The following is a 25,447-nucleotide window of genomic DNA, read 5'->3' as shown; positions in this document are numbered from 1 at the left end:
TGTTCTCATTTTACAGAAGAGGTAGCTGAGGCGCAGAAGTTACGGCAGATCTTTTTACAGGAGGAAAAAGATTCTCTTTTGAGGATGAATGAATTTCGCCAACTGAAGGTGAAGGTTGAAGGGCACCAGAGTTGTCACTATCACTGATGTCTGTTACAGCAAAAGAGATAAGGAGTATGGGATGGGATGGTCCCTCCCCCAAAACAGCTGAGATTTGGCAACAATGCAGGGTGTAGTTCCTTGGCCAATTAGGTCTCAGCCAGCGAGAAACATTTAGAACTAGAACCTTTGTTAAACTCACACATGGGACTTCCCTGGTGGTCCAGTGGTGAAGAATCCACCTGACAATGCACAGGGGAGGGATGTGGGTTTGATCCCTGGTCAGGGAACTAAGATCCCACATGCCATGGGCAACTAAGCCTGTGTGCCACAACTGCTGAGCCTGCGTGCTCTAGAGCGCATGCTCCACAGCAAGAGACGCCACCGCAATGAGAAACCCAGCGAGAGGAAGCCTGCATGCAGCAGTGAAGACCCAGCGCAGCCATAAACAAATGAAAACGCACAGGTGGACTTAACAGGACTAAGAAAGCAGATCTGGAATGGAGACTTTGTCCGGAAACCTAGGAGGGGCTCACCTGGTTAGATAATCAGAGCCTAACCATCTAAACAGTCTGACACCCCCCTTCAGGACTGGTGCCCCTGAGTTGTGCTCCCTCATCCCACCCAGAAGGTGGACCAGCAAGTCAGGATGTAGTGGAAAGTTCTCCACCTGGGTAAGAGCCAAAAGCCAGGAGCAGGGGAGAAGGGGGTAGGGGCGGGGGTAGTAAAGTGGGGAGGGGGAGAAAGAGAGAAAATGAGAATGTCCATTGGGTGGGGATTCCCACCAGGGACTATTGACCTTGTCACCAGAACAAGAAATCTGATGGGTCGACAGCCACTTAGTTCAATCCTCAGCTTACTTCTGGCTTAATTTCTCTCCCCACAGATTTTAACACTTTGGAAGTGTCTCCACTCAAAGTCTCTTTCAGGCAGTCTGACTTAACCATCAAACTAAGACATCAGCAGAGGGGCAGGTGGGGGACATAGCAACAAAACATGCTGACAGTGCTTCAATCTCACAAGCCTCTTTGGGAATTGTACCCCCTGAACTGACCTAAAGCTTGTCCTCATTGCTTGCACTGATGTTTGAGTTTATACTAGACTTGGGAATGGGTTCAGAGACAATGGCCCCTGGCTCATGTGGCTATTCAGGTTAAGACAGACAAACAAAACCTTAGACTGTATACTAACCCTATTTAAAATGTATGTACTATGTATATACTAGATACTAAAATACACTTTTGAAAATGTTTGTGTGTTCATAACGGTTGGGGAGGCACATAGCTTGAAGTCCAGATCAGAAAGACTGCTTTTGTCAACTTCTTGACGTGACTAGTGAAGACAATTCTTTGTGGCCTGAACTTACAGGATGAGTTTAGAGGATTTAGGTCTCTAAACACAATTAATGGATTTGGAATGTATCTAGTGCTCTCCAATGACGAAATCTTACTTCCTAGATTATGTTGAAGTGCTAGAACAGCGCCATTTCCAGAAAACGAAGAAAATATTGTTACATCTACATGGGTAATAGGAGAAAGTGAAAGAGAAATTTTGTTTTCCTAGTTGTGTGAACCAAATTCCTATAGTGTGTCAAACTTAGTTCAGACATTGATAATGATTTTAATAATAGATGAACTTATTTAGCTCACATTCTGTGCCAAGGTTCAATATGCTGTCTATAATTAAGTTGGTTAATCCTCACAACTGTATGACCTGCTATCATTTCCATTTTGCAGAGGATAAACCAGAGAGGTTAAGTGACTTACCTTAGGTCACACAGCTAGAAAACTGCAGAACCAGGGTTCAGACACAAGCTATCTGGCTCTAGACTCTATACTTAAAGCAAAACACCTTATACGACTGTATGTGTGCCTGACTTCACATACATGCATCCTTCACATGCATCCTCAACCTCAGTTACCTCACCTGTAAAATGGAGTTTCTACCACCAACTTCAAGATCCTCTAGGAATTAGCAGCAGAGCATTTGTGAGCAGCAATATTTTATATAGTGGAGTCTCGACTGGCATTCACTCCCTTTCCCATGAGGAAAGGATTATTTTCATTTCTGAGGAAAAAAACTGAATCAGAGAATTATCATGACAGAGTTGGAAAGGCCCCAAGAAGCTGCCTTTTACAACCACCCTTTGTTTGAAGGGTCAAACTCCCTCCTCCAGCTTTCTTTGGTAACATAGTAATAAGTAGGCTGTTAATCATTCAGTCCAATCCATCTCAATACAGGGAGGTAGATTCCTTACCCAGTAAAAGGAAAACTTCTGACAGATCTTCAAATACAGCTGCTGCCAAGGTACCCCTTTCAATAAACTTCAAGACTCCTGAATCCCCCTGATAACCCTTCCTGGGTCCCAGCTTGACAAAGTTAGTCAAAGCTGCCTTCAAAATTGATACAGAACAGAAGAACTGTGTCAGGCCGAGTACAGTAGAATAAAGGAATACTATCCCCTCCTTTCATCTGCATCTTCTACATCTGTGAATGTGACCCAAGTTTGTATTCTCCAAACAGCATTAAAATAGCCACACCTATAATACCAGATCTCTGGTCTGCTCTTCAACCTCCAAACCTGCCTGTTCATACTGACTGTTTACAAAGAGGCCTTTGAGAAAATAAACCCTGTGATAGCTCTCTAGGCCAGAGCAGAACAAGGTCATGTGACCAAGCCCTCAAGCCCACTAAATGACTAAGACAAATCTCGAGTCAAAGCCTCAGAACTTTGTGTTGTGAACCATTCTGAAGTGTGACATGCCAACTCAGTCAACTCCAGTTACTAATGTTGAGACTGCTCCCTGTTTCCAGCTCTTCCTCCCACCCAGACACTGTCAGATTGTCCTTCCTGACTCTTCTGTGTTGGGGCCTGCTCATGTGACTACTCCCAGCCAACGAGTTCACCGCTGGGTCACAGCATTTAACTGCCAGTGCAAAGACAGTCCCTCCAGAGCTCTTCCCCACTGGCAAGCATCCAGGGACCACTAGCTGGGTACCCAGGGCCTTCTGAGAGCAGAGCCCACCTGCCAAATGGAATGGAGTATAGCCTGAGAGAGAAAAAAATCTTAAGTCACTGGGATGGTGGTGAGTTTTGCTACCACAATATACTTCGTGTCTCTGATAGGCTTCCCAGGAGGCTCAGTGGTAAAGAATCCGCCTGCCAATGCAGGAGACATGGGTTTGATCCCTGGATCAGGAAGATCCCCTGAAGTAGGAATGGCACTCTGGTATTCTTGCCTGGGAAATCCCCTGGACAGAGGAGCCTGGAGGGCCACAGTCCATGGGGTCGCAAAAGAGTCCGACATGACTTAGCAACTGAACAAGAACTCTGACTGACACAGCTCAGTGATTAAATTCCTGAAAAGAATGGAGTTTCCACTCAATATTTCCTAGATCCTTCTCACACCACCTGGCAGACATAAGAGCTGACAACCATCCAACTCTTTTTCCTTCTTCCCCTGCCTTTTACTTTCCTGATTGGACTTAACAGCTTTCCTTGAAATGAAAATGCTTAGGATTACAAAAGCCCAGAAGTTACTGATAAACCAGGAGAAAGGCCTCCTCCTGAGATCTTAGTCAACAGCTCTTCCAGCAGCTGCAGCAAGAACCCGGGCTATGACCACCTTCAGTGAGCTACTGCCCTCCAGCTTCAGAGGTTCCAGGGCCACCTGCCCTGTGAGCCCAGAGCAGGCAGAGAAGGGCAGTGGAAGGGAGGGAGGAAGATACCATCAAGAACAAACTGAGGTTTTGTGCAGTCTTGTGGCTAAGTTCAAGGTCTCCCTAGGAACAACTCTCTGCTTGGTGAAACTGGTTCATTCCAGGCAGAGCCAACTCAGGAATGAAATTCCGTAAACACCCTCCCAGAACAAGCACCTCTAGCTACAGATGTGCATTCACTGTTCACATACAGGTCCTGACGGGAAATGAATAATGCTGTCTTATTTTAAACATTAACAAGTTGCTTTTTGCCCCGTGAGTCATGGGGCAGTAAAAACCCTACGGAACACTTGGCAGACCCAGAATGTCCAAGTCACAGGGCTGTCGGGCATCTGCCAGGCTTCCTGCCCATTGATGACACAGTCACTCCAGTGGAGGGACTCCCACCTACACCCCCACATTCCAGGGACCCAGGGTACCCAGCACTTACTCACTTAGAGCAGAATCAGGTTCCTGGGCTCCACCAGCCCCAATAACCCACCAACTTCAGCCCATGGGCTTTGGAGAAAGAAGTTTAACTTAAATCTGGGATTCTAAAACCTAATGACTTGGCAGAGTTGGATGGAGGGGGTTCAAAAGCTGGAATAAATACATCTATTTTTCTGTAAGGTATTTGAGAAAGAATAACTGGTACTCATTCAACTCAGTGGATCCCTACTAATGGAAATAAAAAAGGCCCCCTAGAACTGAGAAAATACTTCTAGAGCATTTTTTAAGACACTTCCCGTTACTCAAAGCCCTCCCTCATTAAGATTCCATAAAGTCTAAAAGTATAAGCTATTCTTCAATCTTTATCACTGTATTTCCTGCAGTTCCTACAAAAGATACTCCAAGGAGAGGTAGCATTCATGCAACGGATATGAGCCATATGCCCAGAACTTGCTGGGACCTGGGGATACACAAGTGAACAAGTCAGGGGACATGCCTTTGTGACACTTGGATTCCAGTGAGAAAGACAAGAAAACTGCCGATAGCAATAAGTGCTCTGATAGAATTGAACAGGGTAATGTGACCATAACTGTTGGTGGCATCTGAGCTGAGACCTAGAGGATAAAAAGGAGTGGGACAGGGCTTCCCTGGTGGTCTAGTGGTTGGGAGTCTGCCTTGCAGTGTGGAGGATGCTAGTTCAATCAATCCCTAGTCTGGGAGGATCCCATGTGCAGCTGAGGAAGAAATTGCTGCAAGTTTTCTTGAATGTACAAAAAAACATGCATCCATAGATTCAAGATGCATAAATTAGTCATTAAATGTAGCCATAGGGACTTCCCTGGTGGTCCAGTGGCTAAGACTCCACATTCCCAATGCATGGGGCCCGGGTTCAATCCCTGGTCAGGGAACTGGATCCCATATGCTGCAACTAAGACCCAGCACAGCCAAATAATTAAATAAAAAAAATTTTAAAGGTAACCATAAAGACTCTGCTACTCCACTCACTGAAAGATAGAGTCCTATTATTCTCCCCTTGCATCTGCCTGGCTTCAGCGACCAACTTGATCAATGAGCCACGGCGGAAGTCACACGGCATGACACCTGAAGCTACCTCATGACTATTCAGCTTCTATCTTGGTCTCTTGGTCTCAGGGGAAATCCAGCAACCTTGTAGAAATCTGACTAAAGAGTTCTCAGGACTATATAAACAAGGACACGTTGCATCTAGCCCTCCAGCTGTCCCCCTAACATTCATATTATGAATGCCTATGAGTAAAGACATCTTGCACCCTTCAGACCAGCCCAAGTTTCAGCTAAATACCACCAAGAAACTTCAGTAAATCCCACATGGAATGCAAGAATCACTCAGCTGAGACCTGCCTAAATTTCTGACCCACAAAAATGAAATGAAAAAAATGGCTATTTCTTTAAGTCACTAAGTTTTGGGACAGTTTGCTATGCAACAGAACCAGAAAACTATCTCAGCAGCAAAAAGCACAGAGCGCCATCCAGTCTTCTTCCTTTAAGGAGTCCTGCTACTTCTGTGCTCTCTCTCCTAGGATGGTGGGAAGCAAGTTCCCACTCCTCCTCAAGTAGCGAGGACCAGCCACCGCCCCACTAGAAACTGCCTCCTCAGGCTCAGGCCAGGAAGCACTTACCACATTTCTATATGGGGGCTTCCTTGGTGGTCTAGTGGTTAAGAAGCCTTCTGCCAATGTAGGGGACACCGGCTCAACCCCTGGCCTGGGAAGGTTCCACATGCTGTGGAGCAACTAAGGCCCTGTACCACAACGATTGAGCCTGTGCTCTAGAGCTCAGGAAGCCAGCTGTTGAGCCTACATACGGCAACTACTAAAGCCCGTGTGCCTAGAGCCCATGCTCCACAAAAAGAGAAGCCACCACGTGAGAAGCCTGCGCACCACAATGACGAGTAGTCCCCCTCGCTGCAACTAGAGAAAGTTCACGCGTAGCAACGAAGACCCAACACAGCCAAAATAAATTAATTTACTTGGAAAAAAAGAAACTGCAAAGAACACTGAACATTTTTTAAAAAATAAAAAATAAACTTCTAGATGCCAGCTCTGCTCTGGCCAGACTTGGAGAGGGAGCCAGGAAAACCAGTGAGGTCTACAAAAGGAAAGTGTTAAGTCGCAGAAAGCTTGAATGGCAGCTCCCAGGGAACACAGCAGTGAGGCCAGCAGCCATATGCTCTCTCCTTGACGGGCCCAGACCTAGGGTGTGGCCGGACTCAGTCTCTGTCTGAGACCTTTCCAGTCTCAAGGCATCTGAAGGCAACTGTAAACCTGACACTGGCCGTGAAGCTGGTCCAGGTGGCCTCCCTGGTGTCCCAGAACCTCTGTGGTCGGCGAAGGCAGGAACCCCAGTGAGGGGCAGTGGTAGCTAGAAGAACCTGGTGCGGGCTGTGGTCAGCCCTCACTCTGGGCCCTCACTCTGGCCCAGCCCTCCAGTGGCTCTGTGGCCAGCCCCTCTGGACTCCAGGAAATGTATATTGGGTCTCTTTCTATAAGATGCCCATGGTTCCATGAGGAGACACTCAGGGGCAGGCTGTCTGTCCTGGCTCTGGAAGGGGTGAGGTCAAGGCCATCCAAGGGACAAGCTATGACTGCTTCAGAGGGAGTCACTTGAAGACCATGGAGAGAGTAGGTGGTAACAACGCTTCACCACCCGGAGATGCAGCCACCTGCAAAGGTGACCCCTGCCTCGCTGAAGATGAGCCCAGCACTTAGCCAAGACCTCGATGCAGAAGTTGGGGTGTCTGCAGGAACAGCAAGAATTCCCCAGAGTCAGCCAGACAGCTCTCAGCTTGGGACACAGGAAAAGAGGACTTGGCAAGGTGAGAACGCTGTGTGATGACAGGGAGAGAGATGGCCTGCCCTCTAAGGACTGCTGGGCCTCAGCAGCCACGCCTGCCCTTTATTCCATAGGAAGCATGGTGTTTCACCGGGAAAGACTCTTGTCTGGACAGGCATTTGTTCATTTGCTGGCATCCTCCAGGATTGCTCTTCACCACCTGGGAAGGGCTGGGAGAAAGTGGTTGGCTGACCCCATCCTCTGAAGTGCCTTCTAGGCTTCTCCATCCTACAGAGGAGGACCAAACTGCCCGGTGAGTGGCTGCCAGGGAGCTTCTTATAGGAACTGCAGTGCTGGAAGGGCTTCACCGGCTGAGGGCCGGGAAAGGCTATTTTTTCTGGGTTCTCTGGCCACCTCGGATCAGAGACGGCTGTTTCCACTGGGGCTGGAGCAGAGGCTGTTTTCTAAAATCCTTCACACTTGCTTCTAGTGATGTGGTGACCAGGATGTCATCTTCTGCAGGTTTGCTGAGGAACATGAAGAGAATTGTTCCGGAAACACCAAGTTTCCTCTCTGCTTGAGTCTATGGCCCAGTGATGCTAGCAGTAGGTTTGGAGGAAGGTCTCTGAAAAGGGACAGGAGACTGATCGTAAGGCTTCACAATCCTTTGCCCTGAATCTGCTCTGGGATCTTGAAAGACATAACACTTCCCCTGGAAGGCCTCGTTCTCCCTCCTCAAGCACAGTGCTGAGACAGCGGGACCACAGGACAGCCAGAGCTTGAGTGACGTCAACATGCACCCTTTTCGTCCAACAGGCAGGAACCAGCTTGCTTTCTGCCATAGGGGAAACCCCCCCAAAACACAATCTTGTAGGAACTCACCCCACAGTCATCATTTCCTGTGACCATAAAGCCACTGACAGGGACTTTGGGGGCCAGACGGTCCGGCTGCATCAGATGTTCTGAGGACACTGACTCTGTATCATCAGGTTGGAGAATTCACCCATCTGGCTTTTCAGGACAATGTGGCCTTTCTGTCCAAGAAGCTCCAAGTCCTACAAGAGAAAAACAACCACTTAGAGGCACTGGGAAGAAACCCTGTCCAACTGAGTGCTCTGAAGAGCAAAGCTCATAGTTTTCTTTTTCATACTTTTCCTGTGCCTGGCCTAGGAGACTAGCACCTTTAAGCTGTTGACGGGAAGATGTGAGGAGAGCTTGTTTAAAAGATATGAGCAAAAAGACATCACATCCAACTTGTGGGAGATGATGCTCCCTTCAGCTGGCAGTTAGGACTGATTCCCTCGAAGGGGAGGGACATGGGGGGATTAAGGATGAAGGCACTCACAGGGGAAAAGCATCTTCATAGATGACATTGCAAGGCAGCTCTGGTACCTGCTCAGACTAGATGGGTGGGGACAGGGATGCTCAGCAGGAAGACAACCTGAGAAGGTATAAGGGCTACACCAAGCTCAGCCGTTTTTCCACCTGTGATACTGTAATTTATAATTGTATATTTGATCTTCCCCGCTCATGGCACAGAGCTCCTAAAACCCTGGAGTTTAAGTGAAGAGACTCATACATGTGTCTTTTATGTTAATGACATTTAGAAAGCACCTAAGGATGGGGGCTGGTTTCTAAGGGAAACCAACCAGGTGATTAGAAGAATGGAAATTTCAGTCCCGCCACAGGAGCTCTGGGGAAGAAAGAGGGGCTGGACATTGAGTTTAGTTACCCTTGACTTAGTCACTCATGCTATGTAGTGAAGCCTCCAAGAACATCCAGAAGGGTGGGATGCAGAGAACTTCCAGGGAAAGAACACACGGAGGCGCTGGGAGAGTAGCACCCTCAGAGCCAGAAGCTCTGTGCACCTTGCCCACACCTTGCCCTATGCATCTCTCCCATGCGGCTGTCCCTGAGTTACAGTAACCAGCTTACTGTAATTAGATTACAGCAACCAGTAATCTCATCAGTAGCCTTTTTCTGAGTTCGATAAGCCACTCCAGCAAATTAATCAAACCTGGGGAGGGGTCATGGGAACCTCTGGTGTAGAGGCCGTAAACCAAAGGCACAAAGAACAACTCGGAGTTGTGCCCTCTGAAGTGAGGGCAGACGTGTGGGACAGAGCCCTTAACCAGCGGCATCTGATGCTGTCTCTGGGTAGATAGTTTCAGAATTGAGTTGAATTGTAGGCACCCAGCTGGTGTGGAGAATTCTTTGGTGGTGGTAAAACACACACACACACACACACACACACACACACACACACACGACCATCCAAAGCTCCCTAGCAGGCAGGAAGTTCTCTTAAGGGGTACCTATTATCAGGCTGGTAGCTTCACTCCCTGAATTTCAGTTTCCTTGTCTTTAAGACTGCTGTTTCTGATATCCTCAGATCAGATCAGATCAGATCAGTCGCTCAGTTGTGTCCGACTCTTTGCGACCCCATGAATCGCAGCACGCCAGGCCTCCCTGTCCATCACCAACTCCCGGAGTTCACTGAGACTCATGTCCATTGAGTCAGTGATGCCATCCAGCCATCTCATCCTCTGTCGTCCCCTTCTCCTCTTGCCCCCAATCCCTCCCAGCATCAGAGTCTTTTCCAATGAGTCAACTCTTCGCATGAGGTGACCAAAGTACTGGAGTTTCAGCTTTAGCATCATTCCTTCCAAAGAAATCCCAGGGCTGATCTCCTTCAGAATGGACTGGTTGGATCTCCTTGCAGTCCAAGGGACTCTCAAGAGTCTTCTCCAACACCACAGTTCAAAGGCATCAATTCTTCGGCGCTCAGCAGTTTTCACAGTCCAACTCTCACATCCATACATGACCAACAGGAAAAACCATAGCCTTGACTAGACGAACTTTTGTTGGCAAAGTAATGTCTCTGCTTTTGAATATGCTATCTAGGTTGGTCATAACTTTCCTTCCAAGGAGTAAGCGTCTTTTAATTTCATGGCTGCAGTCACCATCTGCAGTGATTTTGGAGCCCCAAAAAATAAAGTCTGACACTGTTTCCACTGTTTCCCCATGAAGTGATGGGACCAGATGCCATGATCTTCGTTTTCTGAATGTTGAGCTTTAAGCCAACTTTTTCACTCTCCACTTTCACTTTCATCAAGAGGCTTTTGAGTTCCTCTTCACTTTCTGCCATAAGGGTGGTGTCATCTGCATATCTGAGGTTATTGATATTTCTCCCGGCAATCTTGATTCCAGCTTGTGTTTCTTCCAGTCCAGCGTTTCTCATGATGTACTCTGCATATAAGTGGAACCTAAAAATAAATGATACAAATGAACTTAAATTTATCAAAGAGAAAGAAACTCACAGACTAGAGAAGGGAGTTACGCTTCCCCTGGGGAAAGGATGTGGGAGAAGGTTAGGGAGTTTGGGATGGACATGTATACACTGCTACATTTAAAACAGATAACCAATAAGGACCTACTGTATAGCACGTGAAACACTGCTCAATGTTATGTGATAGCCTGGATGGAGGGGCGTTTGGGAGAGAATAGATACATGTGTATGTATGGCTGAGTCCCTTCACTCTTCACCTGAAACTGTCACAACATTGTTTGATTATCAGCTATACCCCAATACAAAGTAAAAGTTAAAAAAAAAAAAAAAAACTTTAAGACTTTGCAAGAAAAGCAAAACAACAAACCAAAAAAAGACTCCATTTGTGCTTCACAGGGTTTTAGGCAAGGTTTAATCCATAGCATGATTTTCTATGTTCTCACAGCTGTTTTTATTCTATTGGGAGTGGATGGGGGCGGCACTCAGAAACTTAGCTATAGCCTTGAGAACACAGTTCAGTTATGGGAAAATCATGACATTTATAAGGAAAAAAGCTTATGAGGCAGCCTCTTATGGCCAATGTGGAGTTGAGAGAAAGGAACCCTTCTGGGTTGTTACCATCCTTCCTGTGGGTGTGGAACTGCAGGAGGACAGAGGCCTTCAGACTAGAGAAAAGGAGGGCTCCAGTCACCTAAACTCAGAAGCCATTGTTGAGCCTTCTCCACCCCAGAGGAATCCATCCACTTGGCCTCTTGCTCCCTCCTTCAAAACACCTGGAATCAAACTACTTTTTACTTCTACCTCTATACCAGATCTCTCACACGGATTATTCTAATGCCTTTCTAACTTGCCTCCCTGCTTCTCCTCTTATGGAATGGTCCATTCTTCAGAGTGATTCTTGTTCAGAGAGACACACATCATGCAAACCAACACCCTCCAGCAGGCTGCCCTTACTCCCAGGCAAGTCACCTGAATAGGATCAGTAAGGCCTTCCTTGATCCAGCCATTGCCTCCCAGTACTGCCTCTCTCCCCCTTGCACTGGCTTCCATTCTCTTCTTAGAACATTCTGTTGCTACCTCAGGGACCTCAGGGATTCGGCACTTCTGTTCCCCCTTCCTGGGGCAATCTCCCTCAAGTTCATGTAGCTTTCTCCCTTATTTCAACCAGCTTTCTGCTTGAGTATCACCTCAGATAAATCTTGTCTAATCACAGTCCAAAAAAGACCCTTCCCCATCACTTATATTTTTCCTCCTCAAATCTAGAACTACTAGGTATTTTTATGCTTAATTGGATTGTGCCTCAGCAAGAACACAAGCTTCATGGAAGTACACACCTTGATTTAGTGCACCTCTGCATTCCCAGGTCTGAGCATAGAGTGGCACCTAGGAAACGGCAGCTGTTCAATAAATGTCGCCCAAGTACACGAGTAAGAGTCTGTTACTTTAAATGTCCATCAACAGAGGAATGGATAAAGAAGATGTGGTACATAAATACAATGGAATATTACTTAGCCACGAAAAAGAATAAAGAATAAAGTAATGTTATTTACAGCAACATGGATGGATCTAGAGATTATCATACCGAGTGAAGTAAGTCAGAGAAAGACAAATATCACTCATATATGGAATCCAAGTTTTAAAAAAGATACAAGTGAACTTACACAAGTAGACTTACAGATATTGAAAACAAACTTATGGCTACTAAAGGGGGAAAATGGGAGGAGGGATAGAACAGAAACTTGGGATGAACACATACACACACTACTATACGTAAGATAGACAATCAACAAGGACCTACTGGATAGCATAGGGAACTTTACCCAATATTGTGTAATAAGCTCTATGAGAAAAGAATCTAAAAAAAGAAGGAACATACATGTGTGTGTGTGTGTGTGTAACTAAATCACTTTGCTGTACACCTAAAACTAGCACAACACTGTTAATCAACCATACTCCAATAAAATTAAAATATTTCTTTTAAAACAAGAGTCTGTCAACTATTTGACTCTGTATCACTTGGACAGGACAAAAGGTCAGTAATCACCCAACCATAGACCACTGCAAGGGCTGTGACATATCCCAGAATAAACATGTCCCTTGTCTCTGAAAATAATAACCAGAGACCACCTAGCAGATAAGGGTGCAGAGCAGGACTGCTGCTGCTGCTGCTAAGTCACTTCAGTCGTGTCCGACTCTGTGCAACCCCATAGACGGCAGCCCACCAGGCTCCCCCGTCCCTGTGATTCTCCAGGCAAGAACACTGGAGTGGGTTGCCATTTCCTTCTCCAATGCATGAAAGTGAAAAGTGAAAGTGAAAGTGAAGTTGTTTCCGACTCTTCGTGACCCCATGGACTGCAGCCTACCAGGCTCCTCCATCCATGGGATTTTCCAGGCAAGAGGGACAGTGGCCTTCAAACAAGTGAGCTTCAGGAGGTCTTGGAAAGGTAGAAATTACTGGACCTAACCCCCAGAGTTTGTTTTGATTCAGTAGTTTGGGGCCTGAGAGTGTGCAGGTCTAACAAGTTCGCAGGTGATGCTAATGATTCTGGTCTGGGGACCTCTTTTTTGAGAACTATAAAAAATTTTTTTATTTCTGCCCAGAGAATCCCAGGGTGGAATTCATCAGAAGAAAGTCAAACATGCTTGCCCCTCATTACATTACTTGGATCCTAATAGCTGATCTTTGTTCATAATTTTGTCATCTCTTCTTTCAACATCTACACCCACCTTTGCTAAAGAGTACCTTCTATTGACCCCTTTAGCTAAGTTCTTCCAACTCAAGTCTTACCTCCTCTGTGGCACCTTCCATGACTGCACTGGTCTCCCCAATGCCCTTGCCCATGGAACTTCTCCCACAGTTCAGACACTAGATCTCTTTCTAATTGCTAGTTTTCCTAATGACTTTATACACTTGTCTTACCTCATCTCAAACCAGAAGCAGAAGAGAAAGTCCAAGTTGTGAATCTCCACATTAAGAGCTCAGAACTATGGCAGGACCAAGATTCCACACAGCCTGCTGCTATGTAACCCTACCACCCAGAAATGCCCCCTAGCCTCAGGAACTCACACCCACTGGGAAAGCCTAATGGGTATCTAGTGACTGCCAGGACATGATGTCATCATGGGCCATTAAGATCCCAGATAGACTGGAGACAGAAGAAAGAAACAGCAGAAAATTCACTCTTCACCTGAAGCTTTTAAATCCTGGCCTGCCAGAAATACACCACCCAATGACATACCAAGAGCAGCATTCTCCTTTGTCCTGTCTCCTTGGGCCAACACAACAGATGTCAAGGCAGAGCATGTGCCATAAACCAGGCAGATGGGGTTCAACCCTGACAGAGACAGGTAGCCAGCCAGGTGTTACACAGCTCTCATTGCTGATGTCTGCATATTAATGTCACCTGGCCCCACTCAACACCAAGTCAGTCAGAATCTCTAGGGGTGACACCCAGGCAGGGCCTTGATATTTTTTTTAAGATGTGGGAGTTGGACCATAAAGAAGGCTGAGCACCAAAGAACTGATGCTTTCAAACTGTGGTGCTGGAGAAGACTCTTGGAAGTCCCTTGGACAGCAAGGAGATCCAGCCAGTCAATCCTAAAGGAAATCAACCCTGAATATTCATTGGAAGGACTGATGCTGAAGCTGAAGCTCCAATACTTTGGCCACCTGATGCAAAGAGCCAACTCATTGGAAAAGACCCTGATGCTGGGAAAGATTGAGGGCAGGAGGAGCAGGGGACTACAGAGAATGAGATGGTTGGATGGCATTACTGTCTCAATGGACATGAGTTTGAGCAAACTACAGAAGATACTGATGGATAGGGAAGTCAGGAGTGTTACCTTACATGGGGATCAGAGTCGAACATGACTTAGCAACTGAGCAACAACTCTGAAAGGATGCCTCAACCCTCTGTGTCTGCCCCTGCAGGGTCACTGTAAGTTAAGAAGGGGTCTGCCTTCCTTAGAAATATGTCACCACTGCTTACAATTCCAAGTCAGATTACAGCCCATGGGCTTCATCACTGGATGGGGCTCTGCATTTCCCTGGCTCTCTAAATAGTGTAAACATCTTCTCCTATCTCTAGAACTTTGAGTGTCATTCTTAACATATTTCTTGAGGTTCTCAGGATCATACATCCATATAGACACCAAAATGCTGCCCTGTTGAACCCTGGTGTCTCCCTTGGCTTTGTCTGACTTACCAGTCAGGACTTCAGAATCATTTTCTGGACAGTCTCCTAACTGGTGCCCTGATATCAGCTCTAATCCCTCCACACAGCTTCAAGAGGATCATTCCAAGATGCAAGAGCAGGGCACACCCTGCTGAGCCCTTCCCTGGCCTGGCACAGAAGGCCTGGCTCATAACCTGTCCCTGAGTCTATCTCAGGCCACTCCTACCCCACAGAACCTCCACTGCCCCCCCTGCCACACACACACACAGCTCTCCAAAGGGCTTGCTCAGTGCCACACCCTGGACCAAGCAACTTCCATGCTTGGGAATAATATATTGGGTCAGCCAAAAAGTTTGGGTTTTTCCATAACCTTTCCATAACCAAATGAATTTTTTGGCTGACCCAATATGTGTGTGTGTGTGTGTGTATGCTTAGCCACTCAGTCATGTCCAACTCTTTGTGACCCCATGGACTGAAGCCTGACAGGCTCCTCTGTCCATGGACTTTTTCAGGCAAGAATAGTGCAGTAGGTTGCCATTTCCTACTCCACAGGATCTTCCCAAACCAGGAATTGAGCCCATGTCTCCAGCATTGGCAGGTGGATTCTTTACCACTGTGCCACCTGGGAAGCCCAATCCTACATCCTACATATATATATATATATATATATATATATATATATATATATATATATTTGGTGACTCAGACAGTTAAGAATCTGCCTGCAATGCAGGAGACTGGGCTCGACCCCTGGGTTGGGAAGATCCCCTGGAGAAGGGAATGGCTACCTATTCCAGTATTCTTGCCTAGAGAATCCCATGAACAGGGGAGCCTGGTGGGTTACAGTCCATGGAGTTGCAAACTCAGACACGACTCGGCGACTTTCACTTTTCACATATATATATATTCCATCTTAACCATTTTTAAATGGTGTACTCTTCATCCACTGGCATTAAGTACATTTATAATGGAGTACAACCACCACCTGGAGAAGGCAATGGCAACCCACTCTAGTACTCTTGCCTGGAACATCCCATGGACGCCCACTCTAGTACTCTTGCCTGGAACATCCCATGGACGGAGGAACCTGGTAGGCTGCCGTCCATGGGGTCACTAGGAGTCAGACACGACTGAGCAACTCCACTTTCACTTTTCATTTTCATGCATTGGCGTAGGAACTGGCAACCCACTCCAGTATTCTTGCCTGGAGAATCCCAGGGATAGGGGAGCCTGGTGGGCTGCCGTCTATGGGGTCAGACAGAGTCGGACACGACTGAAGCAACTTAGCAGCAGCAGCAACCATCACCACCATCAATCCACAGAACTGTTCATCTTGCAAAACTGCGACTATACCCATTAAACACTAACTCCCCATCCCCCTCCTCAGACCCTGATAACCACCCTTCTGCTTCCTGTCTTTTTGAATTTACCAACTCCAGGTGGTTTGTGTGAGGGGATCCTCTGCAGCCTGCAGAACCCTCTCAGGCCTCGGTACTGGACATCTCCTCAGCCTGCAATGCCCTCTCCTTTCAGATTCCCTTTCACCCTGTAAGACCCCTTGTTTCTCTTTCTGTGAAGCATCCCTTGACAACTCAGTCAGGCTCATCCCACATGCCCTAACTAGGCATTTCCGGCTGACCTAGCAAAGCCTTCAGTTTGTACACACCAGCAGTCATTTACAAACTCCAAGCTCCGGGATGCAGAGGCCCTGGGCCTTTATTTTCTCACCAAGGCCTCTGTTGGTGCTGGAGAAGACTTGAGAGTCCCTTGTACACCAAGGAGATCAAATCAGTGAATCCTAAAGGAAATCAACCCTGTATATTCACTGGAAGAACTGATGCTGAAGCTCCAATACTTTGGCCACCTGATGTGAAAAGCTGACTCATTGGAAAAAACTCTGATGCTGGGAAAGATTGAAGGCAAAAGGAGAAGTGGGTGACAGAGGATGAGATAGTCAGATAGCATCATTGACTCAGTGGACATGAGTTTGAGCAAACTCTGGGAGGTGGTGAAGGACAGGGAAGCTTAGTGTGCTGCAGTCCATGGGGTCGCAAAGAGTCAGACACGCTTAGGGACTGAACGACATTACTGTTCAGTCTGCCTGTGCAGTTTGCACACAGTCCGCACTGCAGAGCCAGGCTCATTCACGGTCGGATGCCCCCTCCCTCTGTCCCTCAGCCCTGTCAATCCAAGACAAGCATGTCCCAGGCTCCACCCAGCTCTCCAAGTGTCTGTTTTTCATTTCATTACATTGGCAAAAGGCAGTTTAGCCACTTCTTAGGAAACCTGGCACACATCCCAGTAGCTTAGATGGCTTCTTCCCTAATAAGTGTGACTGGTGGCCCGAATGTGTCTACTAGCCTGGGTCCTGGTCCCACCAGGGAAGTGCAGACAGGTGCCCGTGATCAACTGACCCTGCCAGGACCAGTACGACATCTCTGCTTAGCACAGCTCAGTGGAGAGCAAGCAAAGGAGAAGAGTCACAGTTGTTAACCCTCTCCAAGTAATCATTATGGTTGTGCCTTTGTCTCCAAACACCCTGTGCGTGGATGCACCAGTGTGTGTGTGTGGGTGGGAATGGTAGGGGGTGGTCTTTGCACTTGAAGGAGGTTATAGTGGAAGATGAAGAGAAGGAAGCAAGAGGAGGGTAAGGAGAAAGAAAGGGGGTCTCCAGCAGCATGGCTGGACAAAGGCTAACCCCAAGCCCATGGCCCTTCAGCCTTCAGGGGTCACAGGAATTATGAAGGCTGAGGAGGGGCCTGCCTGAGATGTAAGATGACATGCCACAGCAGGGCTGGGTATCAAAAACATAATACTGAGGGAAAAGAAAGTATCACAGAAGAGGAATACATTCTATTTATACACATTTTTAAAAACCAGCAAAAGTAGATGGCATATTGTATTGGAATGCATACGAAGGTGGTAACGCTGTGAAGGAAAACAAAAGAATGATGTGCTGAAATTCAAGTCTCAGGGAAGATTTATTTCTACTCAAGCCCAGTGTGGAAAGCTCAGGGGGACAGGTCTTCATTAAACACCTAGCTAAGAGAAATGCTTGGAGGTTGAAAATATTTCTAGTCACACGCCCCTGATTCTTGCTGGCACAGTGGCCAGTGCTGGCCAACAGAGTGGCCAGAGATAGTCTACATCAGAATTTCTAGCCCAGTGATCCCCAGGCTACCTCTCTGAGAGAGGGGACCACAGGGGACTTCAAAGGTAGCAGTAAGTATCCTAAGAGGTGGGGGGTACTCAAGCATGGTTCTAGGTACATAATACATATTACTTTGCATGTATGCTATACTGAGGTTTTTAAACACACATAGGCAATAATGAACAGCATGAATAAAACAAACCACTTGGTCGTCAAAATCTGAAAAGGAAAAGGTGTCACCTTCTGGAATTTGTGGCACGTACAGCTTGAGCAAATGAAATGAAGCCTCTCTGACCAAGTAATTATGAATGTTCAGCACTTGTGTGGACTGACTGAGCCTCCAGGATAGCAATAGGCAGGTGAATGCCTGGGGACCTGAGCAGGAGAGGAAGTGCCCTGTCTCGTGTCCAGGGCTGAGAGCACACAGTGGAGGTGGTGGCCTGTGGAGTGGGCCCAGCTCAGCACCCACCTCCACAGAGTCGTCTCTGTTCCAGAAAGGGAAGTGGTTTTGGAGCCACTAACAAAGGAAAAAAATGCTGTTTCCATTTATAGATGCCTTATTCGTTATAGCCTTTGCTAAGGGTCTGACATTTCCTTAGAAGTTCCTTCAGAGACTTCCCTAGTGGCCCAGTGGCTAAGACGCCACGCTCCCAATGCAGGGGGCCCAGGTTCGACCCCTGGTCAGGGAACTAGATCCCACATGTCACAACTAAGACTCAGCACAGCCAAAAAGATAAATAAAATTTTCCTTCAAAGTAAACAGGAAAGGATTTTATCTAAGAAAGGATCCTCTGAACTCTCCAACGTGAGAGTGCTTCAGTGAACAGTTCAGAATGGGCAAGACAGCAAACACGCTCAGCTCCCTGCCTGGGTGGGGCTGGAAAACCTCCCCATGGGCCGTGCCCATCACACCTCTTCTGTTCCTTGGTGCCAGAATGGATTTGCCAGCACAAGCCAGCACAATAACCCATCAGTTTCCACTCACTTGTCACTTGACAAGGGTTTCCTTCCAAGTCTGGTTTCCTTTCCTAACCCCAGAGTTCACAGAAGCCGCAGCTCCCTGGTTTGCCCTCTCTGGGAGAACCAAGTTCTCATTGCTTTTGCCCCATTTTGTGCAATTCACTGTGCCCTGCTGTAGGACAGTTCTCAGGCTACTGGCCCCTCAGGTTATTCACTTCTCCCTTGCATTATTATTTTCTACTAATAAGAAACCAATAGCCAGCTGTGCCTATGGGCACTTCCTGCAGATTTTTTGTAGGAAAAAGATTGCGCCAGGCCTCCTCCTTCGCTCCTCCACCACCTCCTCCTAGATGGCTGTTGGTTTAAATTATAAAGAGCGATTTCTAAACATTTCTTCTAAAATGACTTTTATTATCATCTTTTTTCTGACTTTTCGAAAAAGAAATTTGTTGTGTAAGTTTCCTATTGCTGCTGTAACCAACTTCCACAGACCTAGAAGATTAAAACAACACAAGTTTACCATCTTAAAGTTTTAGATGTCAGAAGTCCAGAACAGATCTCCTTGGGGTGAAATCAGGGTGTTAGCAGGGCTGAATTCCTTTTCCAGAGGCTCTAGGAGAGAACTCGTTCTCTCGCCTTTTCCAAATTCCAGGAGTCCTTGGCATTTCTGGGCTCCAGGCTCCCTTCCATCTTCGGTAGATGATGGAGCCTTTCTCCCAAGGCGTCTCTCTTCTGCCTTCCTCTCCCACATTTAGAGACCCCTGCGATGACATTGAGCTTCCCAGGTAGTTCAGCGGTAACCAATTCACCTGCCAATGCAGGAGATACACTGGGTTGGGAAGATCCGCTGAAGGAGGAAATGGCAACCCATTCCAGTATTCTGTCTGGGAAATCCTGTGGACAGAGGAGCCTGGTGGGCTACAGTCCATGGGGTTGCAAAGAGTTGGGCATGACTGAGGCAACTGAGCATGCTCGTGATGACATTGGGCCCACTTGGATTATTCCATCAGCTCTCTGCTTCTCCAGGTCAGCTGATGAGCAGTGATGACTTCATCTGCAAACTTAATTCCCTTTTGCCACGTAAGCTAACATGCTCACAGACTAAGGATTAGGATGCGAATATCTCTGGTCACTAATCTTCTACACGTTCATTGTAGAAAATTTAGAAACACAAAAAAGGCATAAAGGAGAATATAGGAACCACTTCTAACCCTACTTCCAGGCGTGTGTGGGGATCAGTTGCTTCAGTTGTGTCTGACTCTTTGTGACCCTATGGATTGTAGCCCACCAGGCTCCTGTGTCCATGGGATTCTCCAGGCAAGAATACTGGAATGGGTTGCCATGCCCTCCTGCAGGGGATCTTCCCAACTCAGGATCAAACCTGGGTCTCTTGCATGGCAGGTGAATTCTTTACCACTGAGCCACCAGGGAAGCCCCCACTTCCCAGAGATAACCACAAACAATTTAGTATATATTCATTCAATCCTTTGTTAAATGCGTATGTTTCTTTTTCTTTTTAAACTAGGTTTGATTAATACCATAACTCTACAGATACCTACCTATCTGTATATATATAACATGGTGTTTAGTAATCTTCCTTAATAATACGTAAGTATTCTTATGCTATTTACTATTTTGCTACATTTCATTTTTAATGGCTACCTAGCTTTCCACTATGTGGAAGCACTATAATGTACTTAACTAATTTAATTAATTGTTTATTGTAGGACACATAATTTATCTCTAACTTTTCTTGGTGCCTAGTAGCCCTGTGCTAAACATCTCTGAAGCTACACCTTTGTAAACATTCTTAGGATACATTTCCCAAAGGCACCCCAAATACTGGGTGGTCACATCATTGATCCCCCAAAGCAGGACATTTTCAAGAATGAAAAAGGGTAATCTTAAAACTTAACAGTAACCGATAACTCACAATAAGCCCGAAGGGACCTGGGCATGATACATATCACCAAACCACCTTCATGAAATGTTGCCGTGGTTTACAGACAACCTGTGGGCAGCGCCCCAGGAATCCTGCTCTAAGCCCTTATCAAAATTTCCAGGCTTCTCCGTGCCCCCAACTCCCAGCCTCCATCTTCCTAAAACTGAAAACCACAGAGGCAAACGTCATCCTCACCCTTGCTGGAGAGGTGGCAATGGCAGAGAGGGGATGGCTACGTCCTCCTTTGCCCTGGTAGCCAATATTTTGACTCTCAGTGAGTCTATTAGAGCTTGTGATCCAGGCCAGACCGGGTTAGCTTCAAGGCAGTGGTGACCAGCCCATCCTCCCTACACACAGGCCTAAGTACAGGCTGAACCAAAGACAAAGCTCCTCACAGGGACTTTCCCAGACCCAGGCAGGTGCCCCTTGTGGAGTGCTGTGACAAGACAGTATTGTCTGAGCAAACTGACCTGCCAAACGTACCTGAGCAGGAGACACTGACCTTGGAGAGCCCAGAGGAAGAGCTTGGAGCTACAGTCAGCCCAAGCTCCCTAACACTGGGAATGTTACAAGGAGCAACTAACACTTTCTCATCAAAAGACTTCTTTTTGGCTAGAACCCTCTGAAACCATCAACTGTCAAGAACACGCCCAAATAAAACAGTCACCAAAACCACAAAAATGAAAAGACTGAATTCTCTGTTTCATAACATTCCAGTGGGCCTTTGTTTTGTTTTGGTTATTTTATTTTGGTAGCAGTCATTTGATCTGGCCACCACCCAGGCTATAGAACGCTCTCTGGGAAAAGACCGGGGCCCCTTGCACAGGATTGTGAATGCAAACGCTGAGAAAAGCTATCAAGTCCTCAGGCGTCTTGTTGCGGGCATTTCAGACCTTCTGAGTCAAAGAACCTGATTAAATCAGAAACCTCATCTACCCAGAGGCCACTCAGGAAACTCTTGACTCTTTCTTGTTGACTCACGTGCTGGAAAAGCCAACCCAAATGGGCTGTGATAACAATCTAGTTTGGAGCAGTTTTACTTGTAAGCAACTGGCTCCCTGCCTACAGAGACTATAATGCTTCAAAATCAAGAATAAAAACCTAGTTCCCTCCTCCCTACCCCCAAATAATGTCCCAGGTGATACTTTGTAAACACACCTGCAAACTGTGCCCTGTTTGTTAACCTGGAAATGGGGCAAAACACACTTGGACACTGTGTGCCATTTGTGAAAGGGGCAAGTGTAAGCCAGCCTGGAGCATGAACTGGCCAACAAGCAGATCTTGAACACTTGGGCATTCTCTCTCTCTGAAAGACTGCTTTTTTTTTTTTTTTTTTTTTTCACCTTTGCATTCTTAATCAGGACATTCAGCTGGACATCTGTGCTGTTTGATGTAAGTAAAGGCAGAGCTGTGGAATCATCACTGGCCACAATTTTGGGGCCAACAATTTGGGGAAAGAAAACACTGAGCCAGACAGCAAAGCATGTTGGATTTCTTACATCAAAAGTCAACTTCTCAAGCCTGGTGGAAGATGGAGGAAGAGTAAGATGTGGAGATCATCTTCCTCCCCCACAAATACATCAGAATACAGCTGCATGTGTAACTGTTCCTAGAGAACACCTCCTGAAGGGTGGCAGAAGACCTCAGACTTCCAAAAAGACAGGACTACCTCCATATAAAGAAGGCTGAGCACCAAAGAATTGGTGTTGGAGGTGTGTTTTGGTGGTCCAGGTGTGTTTTGCTCCATTTCCAGGTTAACAAACCGAGCACAGTTTGCAGGTGTGTTTACAAAATATCACTTGGAACATTATTTGGGGGTTACTTCCCTTTCACTTTTCTCTTTCATGCATTGGAGAAGGAAATGGCAACCTACTCCAGTGTTCTTGCCTGGAGAATCCCAGGGACGGGGGACCTGGTGGGCTGCTGTCTATGGGGTTGCACAGAGTCGGACACGACTGAAGCGACTTAGCAGCGCAGCAGCAGCAGCAGGGAGGAGGGAACTAGGTTTTTATTCTTGATTTTGAAGCATTATAGTCTCTATAGGCAGGGAGCCAGTTGCTTACAAGTAAAACTGCTCCAAACTAGATTGTTATCACAGCCCGTTTGGGTTGGCTTTTCCAGCACGTGAGTCAACAACACACTGTGGAGTTGAAGACTGTCATTGGCTGCAAGGAGATTAAACCCGTCCATCCTAAAGGAAATTAACCATGAACATTCCCTGGAAGGACTGATGCTGAAGATGAAGCTACAATACTTTGGCCACTTAATGCAAAGAACTGACTCATTGGAAAAGACCTTGATGCTGGGAAAGATTGAATGCAGGAGGATAAGGGGACGACAGAGGACGAGATGGTTGGATGGCATCACTGACTCAATGGACGTGAGTTTAAGCAAACTCCAGGAGATGGTGAAGGACAGGGAAGCCTGGCATGCTGCAGTCCATGGGGTCGCAAAGAGTCGGACACAAATGAGTGACTGAACAACAATAATCTCTGTATAAAGTGGTAGGGAAACAGCAATAAGAAAGGAAGAGTTAAAATAAAACCATATGGGTCCTGCTCCTCAGGAAGGGAGTGGTAGGAAGAAAAGTTTCTGCACACTCAGAAACCCCTTCTCTGGCAGGGAGGGGAGCTCCAGAATCTCAAAAGGGAATGCAGCAACAGGTGCTCAGAAGGCAAAACAGAGAGAATCCACCACAGAGATCATTCCTGACCAGCACTTCCTACCTGAGAAGCAGTTTGCAGACCTGCCCAGCAACTGAGGTCTGTGTGCTGAGGCTCAGGCTTCGGAGGTTGGATCCCAGGGGGAAGACTGGGGTTGATTGCTGTGAAGATACTCTGAGGGGGCTAGTACAACACAGCCAAGGGAGTCCAGGGAAAAGAAACTGGGCCTGCCAGAGAGGCAAGAGATCATCGTCATGGGACCCTCTAACTCCAAGGACCCTCTAACTGTGTGCTCCCAGACTGCAGGACCTCACCTTCACAAGGTGGGATGAGCTGGCTGCAGTCTTTGACCCCAGAGGTGGGCACACCTGTGGACCTGCTTCTGCCAAGGCTGACATGAGCACCAGAGGTGAGGGGCAAGATGGAACTGGGGCCTGTGACCCCAGAGGTGGGCATGAGGGCCACCACAGCGGCTGCCAAGCTGTGAGCAGGTGCAGGTCACTACCCACACCCTCCTGCAAGCGTAAGCAGGTTGGCTCTTTCTAGCTGCCCACAAATCAGAGCCAGTTCCTCTGGGAGAGGGCACGACCCAACTCAGATTGTAGCATCATCCACTAGACCTCTACTTCTGCAAGCACTCACTGCATATCCCAATTGTGGTTGTCATAACCCTCCCTCTCCCAGCCTGACTGAGCAAGTGAGCCCTAGTAAGCCTCAGCCTTCACCCCATTTTGTCTGGGCAGGGAGCAAATACCAGAGGGTGGCCTACAAGTAGAGGCAGAGCCAAGACCAAAGCAGAGCGTCAAAGGCTGTGTGACCAAAGAAGAGGAAGGGAAGTCACTCCTACAGCCAGAGGGGCAGCAGACAAAATCCCTGCAGTGAACCTGAGACTGTGGACACTGGGGGCAACTGTGGGCCCTGAAAGCAAGCACAAGCTGGACCCAGGCCAGGTCTGAGACTGAACTGACCCCACAGCTCCCACAGCAGGTCGAGAGAACATCCTAGAAATATTGAAAGACCTCTGGACAAGGCAGATTGGCTGGAGCACAGTGTGATGACAACTGATGTCATAGGATGATACTGTTCTTACTATCACTCTATGTACATATTTTTGTTTTTTCTTTTTCATTTTGTTCTATTGTTTTCCTTTTTAAAAAATAATCCTTTTTACCTTTACTTACTTTTTCCTTTTTTAATGTTTTATTTTTAAATAAATTCACTTCGTTTCCTATTTCTATACCACCTTTTTGTTATATTGCATTTTGTCCATGTTTCTGGTTTTGTATTTTTGCTACTCTAGTTTTTAGTATTTGTTTTCATTTATGGATTTGTTTATTGATTTGTTATTTGATTTGATTTGTTTCTTTTTTGGTTCCCTCTTATTCTTTTCTTGTTTTTTCTTTTTGTGAGTGTGAGTTTCTTTGTGTGTTCCTGTCTGATTAATGTTGCTTTTACCATTTGTTTTGGGATTTCATCTATCTGTTCTTTTTTTGTTTATAGGTTGGTTTGATTTTTTTCCCTATTTCTTTCTTTCTTTTCCCTTCTGGACTGTGAGGCTTGTGGAGTTTTGGTGCTCCAGCAAGGGTTCAGGCCTGAACCTCTGAGGTGGTTCCTCGAATCAGCTCTGATACTTGAATCCAGGGTGCTGAACTACCAGAGAACCCCTGATTGCATGGAATAGCAATTGGTGAGACCTCTCCCAAAGGCTCAACACTAAGACCTGGCCACACCTAAAGGCAAGCAAGGTCCAATGCCAGATGCCCCATGCCAAACAACTAGCAAAATAGGAACACAGCCCTACCCATTAGCAGACAGGCTGCCCAGTCACACCAAGCTCACAGACACCCCACAAGACACCACTTGGTGTGACATTACCCTTTAGAGAGACAAGATCCAGCTCCACCCACCAGAACACAGAAACCAGTCCCCCCAACCAAGAAACCTTCACAAGGTACTGGTCCAATCCCACACACTGGGGACAGTCTCCACAAGTAAGAGGAACTATGACCTTGCAGCCTGAGGAAGAAGACCCCAAACACAGTAAATTAAATAAAGTGAAAAGACAGAGAAACATTCAGCAGATGAAGGAGCACGGTAAAAACCCACCAGACCAAACAAATGAAGGAGAAATAGGCAATCTACCTGAAAAAAATATTCAGAGTAATGATAGTAAAGATGATCCAAATCTCGGAAATAAAATGGAGGCAC

The 25,447-nt window shown here is 46.7% G+C and overlaps 1 long non-coding RNA gene across 1 annotated transcript in view; it reads right to left on the bottom strand.

The window, feature by feature from the left end:
- Positions 1-5,760: 5,760 nt before the first annotated feature.
- LOC139185791 (uncharacterized) overlaps positions 5,761-25,447 on the bottom strand; it is an 86,201-nt gene continuing 66,514 nt past the window's right edge. Inside the window, exons 2-3 of the long non-coding RNA XR_011569296.1 lie at positions 9,375-10,325; positions 5,761-8,114 (exon numbers count right to left, since the gene is read on the bottom strand). This is a non-coding gene — a long non-coding RNA (uncharacterized lncRNA). The remainder of the gene's footprint in view (positions 8,115-9,374; positions 10,326-25,447) is intronic.

Source organism: Bos indicus, chromosome 11 (genome assembly GCF_029378745.1).
Source record: "Bos indicus isolate NIAB-ARS_2022 breed Sahiwal x Tharparkar chromosome 11, NIAB-ARS_B.indTharparkar_mat_pri_1.0, whole genome shotgun sequence".
NCBI classification, from domain to species: domain Eukaryota; kingdom Metazoa; phylum Chordata; class Mammalia; order Artiodactyla; family Bovidae; genus Bos; species Bos indicus.
The sequence above is the reverse complement of the archived record's forward strand: the minus strand, read 5'-3'. Positions and strand labels throughout refer to the sequence as shown.